Consider the following 14,523-nt stretch of genomic DNA (forward strand, 5'->3'; position numbering starts at 1 on the left):
CTGTACAGATCTGGTAAACAGACATCAACTTAGTCCAACCATCCAGTTCACAAAATCCTGGAGGTGCTGGAGACCCTGGCAGTGCTGGGTGGGTGCTCCCCATGGACTGAAGGGAAAGGGGCCAGAGCACTCAAGAGAAGGGACGCCTTCAGCTGAGTCCTTGAATGTTCCAAGGCAGGATTTCTCCACAACAACGTGAAAGGACAGCTGGTTTTCCTGCTAATCCTTGAAGGACTTCCTTTTTCCCTACAAGGTGATTCCTTACAAGTATGATGATTATTTCCTGAGTAATGAGCACTTATACTAAACAGTAATTGGATTCCCCCCTGCCCCCCGCCACCACCAATGCCAGTTCTGTATGGCCTGTGTGTTTTCGGTTGGGCTTCACGGTAGCTTGATGGGTAGATTTACATGGAAGAAACTGGGCCATAAAGAATTTGCCAGAAGAATTAACCAGAGATAAAGGAAGAATTAAACTTTTAGCTCATTAGTTTCCAAGTAGTGAATTAGTTAGGAAAACCACTGAATATGTACTTTTGTTGTATTTTTTTTCCTCATGAGAAATAGCAAAATGTTGATTTTGGAAGCCTGGTGAGATAGAACTGGGCTTGTAAGCCTGTGCTTTGTTATTACCATATTCACTTTAGCCACCAATTCTGTCCTCTCCAGTCACACTCACTTTGTATCCATTTTCCTAAACCCTCAAGAAGGAATGATGGGCCAGCTGTTTCTCATGTCTTTGTCCTAGATCTAGAAATCCACCAAGCTCATGTCCACTGAATTGCACACAGAGCCCAGATTCACATTCAAGTTAATAAAAACCAGGCGCTGGGTAAACAGAGTCCCAGGACTTGTAACCTGCCTTTCCACCCTTAGCCTGCCAGGTCTGGGAGCCCCTCCCCACACCACGCTGCAGCAGGCACACATGGAGCCTCAGATAACAGCTGCTCTAAGTCATTGTACAGACCTCTACTTACTCGCCAAGGTCTGCCCCTTACTTAACTCTCTGGCTTCCTGACCCCTGTCTTTCCTGATCTTTTCCCTGGCCTCCCACATCCTGTCCTCACCCTGTGTTTGGGGCATCTACTCTGACTCCTCTTTCTGGATTACTAGGAAGTAATTGACAGGGTCCTCCCACCCCATCTCTGAGCTTGGCCCACTCGCCTGATTTTGGAATACCCCCCAGCTCTGAGCAGAGCTCCCTCCATTGGACCAGCCCTGCAGAATCCTGTTGACTCTGCTCCCCTTGAGCTGGAAATGGGATGGGGAATTTTAGGCTTGCACAGAACAGCTGGAGAGTAGAGTGGAAACCTTTCAGAAAACTCTGAATTCACACAAGAAATCAGTACTGCAATAACAAACAGAGGACTAGAAGACCTTTGGGGACAACTAAACTCACTGCTTCATTCACTCTTTCATTCACTCACTAATTCAATAAACATTTGTGAGTTGTCACTGTGTGCCAAGCAATGCACTGGACTAAGATGCTGCTGGCCACTATCTTTGTGCATCTGAAGAGGATGTGGCTAGCACATATCCCATACGAGCAGGTTTGGAATAAAATCACTGGGGAGTGTTCTAATTGCATTTGGCCTGCCAACAATGAATGCCTGATTGCTGCCATGACCTAAATGCCAACATAGTACTCAAAAGATCACAGTGGCCAGCTCCTTATAGAGAATGTTATGTCTAAACCTAGGTCAGAATATACGGTTTCAGGACGACATCTAACTCCATGAACTCTCCCTCATGGTTACTTCCAGTGATTATTCTGTGATCTGCTAGCTTCGTGAGACATCTCTATATGAGCCCAATAGGCTTGCATCACACCTTCAGCATCATTCATGGGTTCTACTATTCACCACGTGCTTGACTGGCTTCTCCGCTTCTTGCCTAGAAACTTAGTTAAGAGGAAATCCAAGATCACAAGATGATGGAACAGATATTTACATTTCTTAGTACACAGATGGCTCAGTTTGTTTTCCTTTGTTCTAAAGAAAATAAAATCAAAGCATGGTTATACAACCATGTATAGTATAGTCTAAAAGGGACCCACATATTTGGGCTCTCTGCATAGAGTATTGCTAAGAAGAAACAGAAGCATCATGGTAAGGAATAAAAATCCATGATAAGAAGAGAGTAATAGAGTGTAATCACATGAAAATGGATTTTTAGTATCTCTGTTAGTGCTTTGAGAAGGTGACAATAGTGTAAGGCTTAGAGATGAATAGGATTCTAATGGTTTCACTGTGGATACACTACAATGGTTTATTTTTCAATGGCAGTGTAGATAGAGACCAACTTAATGGCACTTGCTTGTAAAGGCAATGTAGATTGCACAATTTGGGAACTGAAGAAAGAAATCCTTTAGATAAAAAAATTTTATAGGGTTTTCATGGGTAGCCTCATTCGATCAGCCATTATTCCGTCAGAAGTTTTTAATAACTCTGTGGTACCTGTAATGAAAAGCTTTCCTCAGCAAAGGTATAGTTACTTTAAAAAGACAACTTTCTAATACTGGCCTGAAAGATAAAAAGAAACTATTGAAAATCAACTGAAGAACCTTAGGTATGTCACCTTCCTGTGGATGCTAGAGATTTGGAAAAATTCCTGCCCAAATTGTGTTGGATTTGTAAGGACTTTCATAATAGTGTTTGGATTTAGACCATTTTTTGTTCAAAGTACACTGAAACAGCATAATTGGAGTATGTAATAGAAGAACATTATTAGGACAGTAGCTTCTTTTTTTTAACCTTGAGAGCAAAGTGGTTCCCTAGAGTCACTGACTATAGTTTCCCCCCACATTTATCACTAGGAAAAATGCTGGATCCTTGGAAGATAAGCCAATGGCCGCCCAACTTCCAATGAAATGAGAAGAAGGAAATATCACAGCAGCCTAGCAGTTCTCCATCAGTGCTCCCCACCTACCAATCTAGAGGGGCTAACTGGGGCAGGTGTTTGTAATGTGAGACGAGTTCCATCATATGACTAACCCTAACCCTAACCCTAACTCTAACCCTGTTCAGAATTGAACAGAGTTCTAACCTGTTCAGAATTGAGACTGCAAGTGAGGCCACCTGTTGCCCTGCAGGTCTTCTAAAGATGACTTGCCTGAAAAACTCTAATACTAAATATTTTTTTAAAAGAAAGCACTAAATTATTCAGAAGTTGGAAGCTCAATTCTTCTCACAGCCAAATCAGAAAACGTTTAATGTAGTAGTTAAGAGTACGGGCTCTGGCCCATACTGCTTATGTTCAAACCCTGATTCTACCTCCTACTAGCTGTGTGAATTGAGATATTTACTAATATTAAGTTAAAATTTATTAAGCCAGTTGAAGCCTTAGTAGCCTCATCTATAAAAGAGGGTGATAATTGTGCTTACCTCATAGGTTGTGTGGTGAATTGAATTATTTACCCCAAGGAAAGATGTTCTTAATCTGCATTCCTGTTGGTGTGAACCCATTGTAAATAGGATCTTTTGAAGATATTATTTTTAGTTAAGATGTGGTCTAAGTGAATCAGGATAGGGCTTAATCTATATTACTTGAGTTCTTTAAAAACAGAATAAATTTGGATGCAGTCAGTCAGAGAAAGCCATGGGCAGCAACCAGAGCCAGAGATTCCCAGAAACTGGAAGATCAGACACAGGAAGACAGAGAGAGAGAGAGATTGCCATGTGAAGGCAAGGATGCAAGACAAGGAACTCCAAGGATTGAGGTAAGCCAGCAGCAGAATGCTACAGACTTTGGGGAGAAGGCATTTCCTTGTTAATACCTTCAGTTTGGACTTCTAGCCTCCAAAACCATGAGCCAATAAATGCTTGTTTAAGCTGTCCATTGCATGGTATTTGTCATAGCAGCCTGGGAAACCAAGACAGGTTGTCATAAGGATTAAACTAAATAATGTTTGTAAAGTGCCTAGCAGAGTACCTGCCTATAAGAGCTTAATAAATATTAGCTATAACTGCTATTACTAGTGACTGTTTGTATTTAATAATACTAACACAAAAAATAAGTACTATCCAGGCCCTATAATTGCAGAAAGAGGAGATAAAGCACAAGGTGGCTAGATTTTCTATTCCTCCACCTCCCTACCACCTTACACAAAGGAAAACGCTTGATATTTGCACTTAAATAATAGATATGTAACACTTCTCTTCTAATAATTGAAACAAAATTTCAATGAGCTAAGAATCTAACTCAAGAATGTATTAACAAATCAACAAAATAAACTCAAAGAAAATGGAAGAAAAGCCTGTAGAAAATCATTATAATTACCAGTGAAATACTGAAAGATTTTCCTTTCCAATCAGAAACAAAAACAGGGTGACTTTTCAATTATTTCTATTCAACATTGTGCTGAAGGGCCTAGCCACGGGGAGTAAAAAGTGAAAAAAGAAATACAAAGTACAAAGATTGAAAAGGAAGAAATAAAACTATCATTGTTTGAATACAATGAATCTGAACATAAAAAAGCCAAAAGAATATACATATAAATTTTTAGAATTAATGAGTTTAGCAAGGTTACTGGATATTTCATCATCCCAGAATCTGTCTCACACACACACACACACACACACACACACACACACACACACACAGCCACACAGTCAAAAATGAAAAATGTTAAAAAGATACAATTTAAATACCATTAAAAATGTCAAGAACCTGGAGTAAATCTAATAAAAGATGTGTCTAGTGGGAAAAATTATAAAGTTTTACTGAGACATTAAAATAGACCTAACCAATTATACCACATTAATGGATTAGAAGGTTTGATATTGTAAAGAGTGAATTTCCCCCAAATTGATGCATGTATTAAATGCCATCCCAGTAAAATTCCACTTGAAATTTTTGGGGAACTTGACAAGTTGATTCTAAAATTTATATGGAAATTTCTTGGTCCAAGGGAAGCCTCCTGAAGAAGAACAAAGTGAGGGATCATATTTAACAGATACGAAGACTTGCTATTATATAGAGTAATTAAGATACTGTGATAGGCATAGGAATAGGCAAATAATACCGTGATAGTCGAAGGAATAGACAAATAAACAAATGGGAAAAATAGAGAAACCAACAACAGATCTGTGAATGAACTGACATGTTATTTGTGAGGAGGGTGGTGTGCAGAACAGTGAGGAAAGATGGTCTATTCAATAAATGATGCTGGATGACAGGTATCCACATGGAAAGATATGAAACTGGATTCCTCTCACGAATCCAACAGAGAAATCAATTTCAGGTGGATTATAGATCTAAATGTGAAAGGTAAAGCAATAAAGATTTTATACAATATCCTAAGTGAATACTTTCATCATTTTGGGGTAGAGAAGGATTCACTAAAGAAGACTGATGAGTTTGACTCTATTAAATGTAACAATAAAAATAAAAACTTTCATTGTTGGAAATACTATCTAGAGACAATTTAAGAGAGAAGCCATCCAGTGGGAGAAGGTATTTGAAACACATATAATTAACAAAGGATTATTATCCAAAATTTAAACACACACACAAATGCACACAACTCTTACAAAACAGTAAGGAAAAAAGACAATCTAATAGAAAAATAGGCAAGAGAATTGAACTAAAATGCAAAACACCAAGGAGCTCACCTACAATAATAGTAAAGATATGCCTGGAAAAAAAGAAGTGTTGTGCAAATGAAGATATTTACCATGTTCATGGAAGAGAAAACTCCATGGTTCAAAAGCCAAGTCTTTGCCTACAGACATTCGGCCACAAGAGAAAAAAGCCTGCTGTAGTCCACCCTGTAATGAGAAAGCACTGCCTGCTCTGGGGGCTCAGAACAGGTCAGACTGTTGAAAAATCTCACATTCAGCCGAGGGTTGGAGGTGGTGCTAGTGAAATATGGGTATTAGCTAGCAATCTACTTGATGAGACATAAGGGGAAAGTGAAATTTTCTGCCCAATGTCTGTGTCTTAATGCTGTGCAATTTCCTTCTCACTATGTTTAAAAACAAGAATCAAAATGCAGTATTGTCTGGGAAAGGGAAACAGTTCTAATATCAAGAGAATTATAAAACTCTAGTGGCTAAAACAGTGTAATTGTCTACGGAAATAGATCAGTGGAAAAGAATAAAGAGTTAAGAAAGAGATCCAATAAATGAGGAGTTAATACCTAACACTTATCTTAGTTATTCATTCATGTATTTATTTAATCATCAATTTATTATATTTACTAAGACAGACACAGATTATAAAGTGTCAGGCACATTGTTTTTATTCTTGCTGTATCCCCAAATTATAGGGTTGGTATTATGGATTCAATAGAAGGAGAAATGCACCAATTGCCACACTGCCATGTTTAATTGATGTTTACTTTGATGTTAATAAAATATCTATTTTTTCTTTTCTCTATATTCTAATATTTCCTATTGGTTTGTTTTATTTCATAATAAAAATGCATTTTTCTGTTAGCATATAGAGGGATGGGAGTTTCGGCAAAGGAACTGAAGGCGAATGTGGCCGTCTAGATATTGAAAGGTTGTCCCTGATTTGTAATATCAAAGATACAACATTTCGCATGCCGGTAGGGGGTGGTAGAGTGCAGGGGGACTTTACAGTCATGCAGGGGGGCTTTACAGTCATAGGGGGCATGACCCACCATGATAAGCATCACATAAGGAAGGTCCCACAGTTAGGCAGTCTGTCATTTTAGCCAGGTTAAGTAGTCTGAGGGCTTTTTCCCCATTTCTCAAGGCAGCATCTGGGTTTATCAGCTGGCTCAAGTGTAGGGATGGTTGGCTGGGGTGACAGGAGCAGCAGTGGGTGACCCTCAGCGGTAGTCTTGGGTGGTGTCCTTTACATTGGCGAACTGGTGGGCTGGGGCAATGTCCTCTGAGGCTAGTTGGTGATTGCAGAGAATCAACCTAGGGGTGGGTATCCCAAGTAGTAATCCATAAAAGATGGGGAATTTTGTCATGGACTTTTAAATACCGTTGGGCAGCTCTAATCATGATATTTCTGTAGGTTTCTGTAAAACAGTTGTCATCGCAGAGCTCCATGACTTTTAGGGGGTCATCGCAAAGGCTTTGGCTGCATGTTCCCATGTGGTCCCCTGAACTTCCCTCCTGTGGAAGAATATGTTTTGTCCACACATACATGATAATTCAGTATTAATTTTCATTTTGTAAGCCCTCTTTGCAATCTAAGCTCTTGTCTTAGAATGAATGTTTGGCAGACTGGGATAGAGGACAATTAACCATGTGGGCTTGATTTGATTATACTTGTAACGCCATTAGTGCAGTGTGAGAATCTTATTTAGGGTATGCCTGGGTTGAGAATCATTTACACACTGGTGCCAGTGGACCCATTTGATACATAGGTTGGTTGGCTTTGAGTCCTCAGCCATGCTTGATGGCATGCTGGGAATAGGTAGTTGAGGAGCGACAGCCAGCACTCTCCTCTGTCCCATCCCTGGGTACAATTTTAAGATTAGCCAAGTATTGTTCGAGCTTTCCTGGGCCTGCATGGTGACTCCTTGTGAGTCAGTAAGTAAGGCTAAGACCCTGCAACCGGCAAAAACACAAAAACCCAGAGCCAGGGTGAACATTGTCACTGAGCCAGTCAGCAAAGACCAGCTTCAGAGGCTGCTACTTGTATCGTGGCAGCCAGACCTTGTGTTGTTTCTTCCTTGCTGAGAGATTGTATAATGCTTTCTCTCAAGGCTTGCTCTGTGTCGTTTTTTCCAATCCAGGTATTGTGCCTTGTATGGGTAACGGATAATCATGGCAGGGTAAAAGGAGATCATTTTTTGATGTGACTGGCACCCACCAGATGTAGCTTTCCTTCATCTCTAAAGGTGACCCAGACTATTCCAGTACTTGATTTGGGAGCTTAATATCTACTTTCAGGTGGCTTCAGCAGTGATGGGAAGTGGCACCATGTAATTAATATGGTAACAGGAGAAGGATTTAACCTCAGCTCATGGAACATGACCCCATCTATCAGATCTGAGCACAAGTCACAGCCTTTAATAACCATTTTGGCCAGTGATAGGCCTAGAGGCGATCCCTTTTTATGTGCCACTCCAGCGGGGCAGAGGACCCTCTGAGGCCTGAGTTTTTGTGGGCCCGGACTACCAGTTGGTAAGGGAAACTTGGGGGGCCTGAGTGTGCAGTGTCTGAGGGACCTGCTGGAAAATCTGTGCAAAAATGAATTTTAGATAGTTTATCGATAGTATCATTGAATAGTGAGACTCTCGTGTGGTGAGTGGAGCATGTGTGGAAATGGTCGAAGCTACAAGCTGTTTTCAAATGTGCCCCCCTCAACAAAAGTGTTTTTTTAATGAGAAAACTATTTTGTTTTCATTGGCCTGACCGCCCCCTCCCCCCCACCCCCCATCCCCCACCGCCAGCACTTTGGCCACTGCCCAACAATTAGTAAAGTTACAGAGATTGGGCAGCTGGCAGCTCAGAGCATCCTAGAGGGCTAACTGGGCCACTTCCAGCTCTGCCAACTGTGCAGACCCCAAACAGCCTTCTTGGGTAAGTGGGGTGTTTGAGGCCAGGTGATGTGCCGTGGCCCTCCGGTGAGCTATGTTGCATACGACAATAGCATTGCCAATGGTGAGATATACTGACTCCCTTTTCATGTCGGACAGTTGGTCCCAAGGGGCTTCCCACTTGGCTAGAGGAGGGGGCAATGGGGTACCATCACCAGAGTCTCAAATCCCTTGGGCAAAGTGCTGAGTGTGGGAGAAGCCAAACTCTCCTGTCATTTGGAAAGGCCTTGTCAGGTTTAGCCCTTTCCTGTAAGTATCACTTCCATTTTAACTGTTAGGCTTCAGTGGCCGTGCTGAGCTCCTGCCGGGAATTATCACTCACCCATGGCAGTACAGGAATCTGTGTGCACAGGCTGACCAGCTGTAACCCTGTAAGCATTTCCATTTTAGGAGAGCCCAAAAAGTAGCCATGATTTGCCATTTTAATGGGGTATGTTGGGTGGCAGACAAGGGGATCCTCTTAATCCAAAAAACCTGTAAGGAGCTATTGTTTGCCATGCTTAGTTCAAGGGTTCCAAGAGGCATATTCGGAGAAAGCTAAAGTCTCTAATCAAAAATCTGTTCCAGTAACATAAGGGTAATGACTTGGGAAATGACCTATTGAGCCGTAGAATCTTGGGGTTTTCCCCAGTGGAAAGTGGCAGATGTACATGTGATTTTGTATATGGGCTCTAATGAGAGGGAGAGATGCAGGATATGTTACCCCCAGGAACATGAATTGTACATATCTTAGTATCTGATTTGCTGATGGTGGGAATCTCTTTGCCCTTAGAGGACCAGATGATGCCCAGAGATCTGACAGAATTTGATGGCCCTTGTATCTAATAGGGTGCTATTGCCCAGCTTCATTTTTGTAAATGATGTGTGAATGTGACTAGGTCCTTTCTGAAGTCCTTCTTTAGAGTAACCCCTTGATCAGATGTCTTTATATAGTAGCTACTATTAAGCGGCTTTTAAAAGATGATTTGTTAAGGTCCTACTGGAGGCAGTTAAGAACTTTTTTTGGTTAGGTATTGGCACTGAGTAAAACATGTTGGCCGAGTTACAGCAAAGCAATTGCCTATGCTGCTGTGTATAACTTTTATTAATTAGATGATGTTGGAAACAGGAGCTTTGATTGGCAGGGCTTGTGCACAAAAATTGGTATACTTGATGGTTAATTGCCCTTCGTTGGTGGAGGCTTTAAGAACTGGCCAAATGGAGCTAATGTGTGGGGACATATGTCAGGAGATGTTGAATTATAGGCCAGAGCCCCACTGTACCTTGTTTCGGGTGATGTTGCCTTGACTGACACAGGCACTTCCATGGGATCCCGTTTGCCGTGGCCCACCAAGGTAGTCAATGATTTGATCTTATTCCAGGTAAAGGGTTAAAGCATTAATACCTATAGTGGGGAAAAGAAGTACAAAAGTGCCACCATTCCACTCGGGGTAGCTGTTTGATAAGAATTGTTCCAATAGTCACAACTCCTGGGAGGCCGGGGGTACCAGGCCTTTGCTGTGTGGGAGGAGGAGGAGGTGGTCCCTGTAGGGTGGTCCCCTGGGCCTGACAAACCAGGATCTGTGACTCTGACACGAGTCCCCCTCATGTCCTGCTAATAGTGCCACCTGTCCACAGCTTCCTGATAGTGTGAGCCCTGCCCGTAAAACTGAGCAAGGCTGACTGTTAATTTGGGGGAGGGGGCTTCCTGTAAGAAAAATTTTCACTACTGTAAGAAAATTTTCCATGACTGGGTGTCAGAGATGGCTTCTCAAGGACTGGAGACAAACTCTGGGTCTCTTGTCTGAAGGTCAAAGAAATGCTATCCCCATTGCACCAACTCAATCTTTTTAAAGTAACAACAGGGCCTCATTAATTATTTGCCAGTGGGCATTTGCCCTGGCAGGGAGGGGGCTTGGAGTCGTTTTTTTTCCTTTTCTTTAAGACAAACGGGAGAGGCTCAGAGTCTTTGGTAATACCCACTTATTGCCTTTTTTTTTTTTTTTTTTGGATTGAGAATGTCAACTCAGACCCCATATTAAAGATTCTTACTAACTAATCTGTCCCTTTCTCCTTGTCCCCTTGAACAAACTCTTTAAGTACAGTTTAGAATCTCCAATCAAGTAAAATTTAGAGTTTTAGTTCTTTTTAAATTTGGGTTCCCTTTTGGGGCACTGCTTGACCTTATGCGTGGTGATCGAAAGACTTATATTTCCCACTGACCAGACTCATAGGCAACCGTCTCTCTCTCTAGGGTGTCCTACTCAACCTCATGGGGGCTGGGGTTTGTTTTTACTAGTGTGATAGTGGTGAGATCACCAGGCATGGTCCCAGACCCTGGGAGCACAACACCTGAGATTTGGCATGCTGATAAGAAACTGTGCTGAGCAGGGCCCACGCACGTTGCATGGGAGTCTTTGACTTAGAAACTTTTCTAGCGTCTTAGAGGTTGCTGGCACAGAATACTCAAGCCTCCTCTCTATCCCTCCCTCCCCTCCCTCCCCTCCCCACCCTCCCTTGCCCTATAGCTGCTTAGCCAGCTCATGTCAGGGGTTAGATCTTCTATATCCCATGAAGTGGGAGCATGAAGAGTGACAGCAGTGTAAACAGCAGCACATAAGGACGGCAGACCCCAGCAGCAGCACTGTTGTTTGCAGGGTGCCATTATGCTTCTTGTGGAGGGGGTGTCCCTCCAGCTAAGACTCTGACACACGACCCACAGACACAGTGGTGGAAGTCTCCCACAGCAGCCTCCCGACTGTTGTGGTCCAGGCCCCGGGGGTCTAGCACTCTCCCTTTCAGCCCACCTCTGCTAAGCCTTAGCTTTCCCACTCGGGGCAGGGCTGCCCACCTCCTGCCTTGTGGGCTCCTACTGTTGAACCAGAACAAGCCCTTCATTACTCAAAGTCAGCGTCACCTGACTCCAGTCCTTCCCTTTCGGGGGAAGTGCTAGAAACCACAAGGTTTCCCCTCTTGCCATACTAAGGCCGGCCATTTGCATCTCCTGTAGAGGACTCAGATCTACAGACCACCAGTTTGGGGTGGGAAGCTTAGGTAAAACCCAGACGTGACAGGTGGCAGGCAGCAGCTCAGAGCAGTCTGGCTGATGTCAGCAAGCCATGGACCCTTCCCAGATAATGTTAGCTACCTGAGAGAGCCAGTTATTAAGCCAAGAGCAGCCAAAAAGCATTATGCCTCATTTCCCATGGTTGTGACCAACACACCCTGCTCACTGCACCTCTTGTTCGGTATTGGTTAAGTTGGATTTTAAATTTGGGTAGGGGTGGAGGTCAGGTGCAACACAAGGGGAAACTGTAGCTGTAATGCATGAGAAAATACAGAATATTACTCATAGGTCTCAGAAAGAGAGAAATGCCGTGAGGGGTCCATGGAAGCCCAATAGGCTCGGGTGGCTTAACCAGCAGGCGGGGAACACACAGGTAGAGCAAGAGGGACCTGGGGGCTTGTGTCTTTATTGTGGTACAGGGTGGAGGTTGGTAGATTCCCACAGGAGTCAAGGATTGGTTAGTTTAAAGCAAGCACGTGTGGAAAGGGAAGGAGACTGGGGATCTGAGGACGGTGGGGATGGTGAGCTCATCCTTTGGGACCAGCTATGGGTTCTGGGTGTGGCGTGTGGGTGGTGGCTGCAGATGCGGGTTTGGGCGCTGGGAGAGTTTATGCTCCAGGGCTGGAAAGCTGTTTATTGACTAGGCCAAAGGTCAGTGTTGAGGCAAGTGACTTAGCCAAAGTAAGATGGATCCTGAGGCAGCACACAAAAAATTTTAATCGCTGTAATATTAGAGATACATAATTAGGTAGTAAAGGTATTAAGAAAAGCCAAGGGGTGATTACCATTAAGAGTCAGGAAATTGGTAACCTTTGAGGAGAGGAAAGGGATTGCTTGATTGGGAAGTAACACATGGGAGCTTCTGGAGTGTTGGTAGCAGTTGGTTTCTTGATCTGGTTCATAGTCACACAGGTCTTTATGCATCAAATCCCATATTTGACAGATATCATGTTTTATCACTTTTCTATGTATGTGTTATATTTCACAATTCTTTAAACAGTTAAAAAATAAGTCAACTTCTGCCCTGCCCTCCAGGAGTGAGGGGCTGCCCCTGCCCCCTGAGATCTTCACAGCCCCCTCTGGTGCTTCCCCCTCCCTTTCTCCTTCCAGACTTTCCACTCGGTCAGCAGCCTGGACAGTGACCGAGGATGAGGACGCTATAGCGCGGTGGTGAGGGCCTTTCTGCCGAGTGCCCCAAGGACACCCTGAAATCCTGTCCTCTCCCCTTCTGCAAGGGCTCTGCAAGTGATCCAACCAGTGAGATCCCTGCTGCACTGAACGGCTGCAGAAGGGCAAGATGGACAATCAGGTGCTGAGCTAAAAGGACCTGGCTGCCGTCCCCAAGGACAAGGCCATCCTGGCCATCAAGCGGCCTGACCTTGTGATCTATGAGCCACACTTTACCTGTTCACTCCTGGAACATGCAGAACTGCCCAGAAGCTGAGAGCACTCACTGTCACCCAAATCCACATCCTCTACTCCCCACCCCCGGCCCTGCCAACGTCCCCAAAGGTGTGGGCGGAGAGCTGATCCCCTGGAATCATCTCCCAGGCTTCAACCCCGAGAACTGCTAGGACCCTCTGGACCAGCCTGCCCCATTTCCACCATCCTGAGGTCACATGCCTGTATTCTAACATTTATAAGAAGCCACCCATCCATAAGCAGAGAGAGCCTGTGGGAGGCAGCCCTCAGGGCAAGTGCCTCACTGAGGACCTCATCATCGAGTCCTCCAAGTTCCTGGCAGCCCAACTTCCCGGCCCCAATCAGCCAGCCAAGACCAACACCAACTACTGGCCATGTCCCCCATCGCTGGCCGTCGTGGAGACAGAATGGAGGAGGCGAAGGCATTTAGAGAGGGGCTGAGGAAGAGGAGGAAGAGGAAGACGATGACTCCAGAGAGGAGACAAAAGCTCTCAGGGAGCATGAGAAAGAGGAACTCAGTAAGGTTACTTCTAACTTGGGAAAGATGCTCTTGAAAGAAGAGATGAAAGAGTCATTGCCTATCCAGAGGAAAACTCACTCCCTGCCAAAATGGACACCCTTCCATACCCGTGAGTGCCATGGAGGGGCTTGGCATCACCTGGCCAGACCTTCAGGCCAGAACCTATTCACCGGTAGTGTGCGTCTATCACAGCACAGCACCGTGTTACTGTGGGCGTACGAAACATGTGAGATGTGGCCCCTGGCTCGAGGCACACACTCTCCTTAGGGCAAGGACATCAGTCATGTAACAGCATTAAATGGCAAAAGAGAGCATCCATTAAAGCAGAATTAGCAAGTCTGAATTAATTTAATATTAATTTGTTGTCTACCATGCACTAGGCACACTGCTAGACACCAGGGCTGTAGAGAGCAAAAAATATATAGCTCTTTCCTCAAGGAGCTTACGGCCAGTGGGGAAAAAGGGCATGGACCTGGGGTTTCAGTACACTGTAGCAAGTGCTGTAGTAGAGGTACACAGCGGGTGTTTTGAGAGTACAGTGACAAGGCCTGGGGTCAGGGTCAGGGAAGGCTAAACTGAGTCTTGAAGAGTGAGACAAAGCAAACCAGGTAAAGAAGTAGGGAAAAGATCATCTGGACACTGGGACCAGAGTGGGAGCAAAGGCAGAGAACACAGAACATCTCAGCCAGCCTAGAGAGCCACTGGGAGCTGGAATTAGAGAGCATAGACTGTGTACCAGGGAGTGTGGGGCGTGAGGGCAGAGATACAGGGGCAGGGGCTCGATGCTGGGCCTCTCATTATTCGGGGTTCTAGCCTGGGCTTCCTTAGAGCATGGTGGCTCCAAGAGGGAGTGATCCAAGGACTCAAAAGTGGAAGCTACCAGCCTCTTAAAGGCCAACCTCGGAGGCCATAAAGCTTCCCTGCTACTGCTTTCTGCTGATCAAAGCGAACCACTGGACCAGCCAGCTGCAAGGGGAGGGGAAATAAACTCCACTTCTGATGAGAGGAACA

At 44.3% G+C, this 14,523-nt stretch overlaps 1 pseudogene; it reads left to right on the top strand.

Moving 5' to 3' along the window:
* The first annotated feature begins 12,116 nt into the window (after positions 1-12,116).
* Positions 12,117-13,779, top strand: LOC119535404 (annotated as a pseudogene).
* The last annotated feature ends 744 nt before the right edge of the window (positions 13,780-14,523 follow it).

Source organism: Choloepus didactylus, chromosome 5 (assembly GCF_015220235.1).
Source record: "Choloepus didactylus isolate mChoDid1 chromosome 5, mChoDid1.pri, whole genome shotgun sequence".
Classification (NCBI taxonomy): domain Eukaryota; kingdom Metazoa; phylum Chordata; class Mammalia; order Pilosa; family Megalonychidae; genus Choloepus; species Choloepus didactylus.